Source organism: Arachis ipaensis, chromosome B4 (assembly GCF_059453495.1).
Source record: "Arachis ipaensis isolate K30076 ecotype BB chromosome B4, ASM5945349v1, whole genome shotgun sequence".
In the NCBI taxonomy this organism is placed as follows: Eukaryota; Viridiplantae; Streptophyta; class Magnoliopsida; order Fabales; family Fabaceae; genus Arachis; species Arachis ipaensis.
In genome coordinates this window covers 95,886,631-95,887,529 of record NC_142439.1, presented here as the reverse complement: position 1 = coordinate 95,887,529, position 899 = coordinate 95,886,631, and positions in this window count along the sequence as shown.

Here is an 899-nt window from a genome sequence, read left to right as displayed (position 1 = left end):
CTTCCCTTCCAATCTCCAACTCATTCATGCCCTATAAAGCCTGAAACACTTAACACACAGATCACGGCATCGAATGGAATAAGGGAGAAAGAAAATACATAATTAAAAGTCTCTAGGAAGTAAGTTTTCAACCATAAAACATCTTTAGGAAGGAAATATAAATGCATGCTTATTTAATGAATAAGTGGGCAAAAATCATGATAAAACCACACAAATAAAACACAATATAAACCATGAAATAGTGGTTTATCAACCTCCCCACACTTAAACATTAGCATGTCCTCATGCTTAATTGAAGGAGATAAAATAAATGAGTAAGAACATGTAAAATCTATGAAATGCAATGCAATGCCAACTATATATATGAATGCAACTACATGATTCTTGTCCACTTGATCAATAGTAAATAAGTTCTTCAAAATAATTATAATTCAAATTCCACTAATTCAATTCTCATAAAGTAAGAGCAGGTAAAAATGCAAGAAGATAGCTCATGAAAGCAGGGAACATAGAAATTCAAGCATGGAACCCTCACTGATGGTGTATGTACACTCTAGTCTCTCTAGTGTATAGGGTAATCACTCTATCCTTCTCTAATCATGCTTTCTAATTTTTGTTCTTCTCCTAACCAATCAACAACATTTAACATACCAATGCAAACATCATGAGGTCTTTTCAAGGTTGTAACGGGGCCAAGGTAAGGGTAAGGATGCATATATGACTAAGTAAGCTTATAATTTGAATCTTTAATTAACCCAAGCTTTAACATAACTTATATACATACTCTATATAACTTTAGAATTCACACCTAGCTACCTAGAAATTTCCTTTCACTTTCTATACTCATGTTTCATCTCTTATTTTAATTTTTATCAAACATGCATTGACTTTTGAATTCT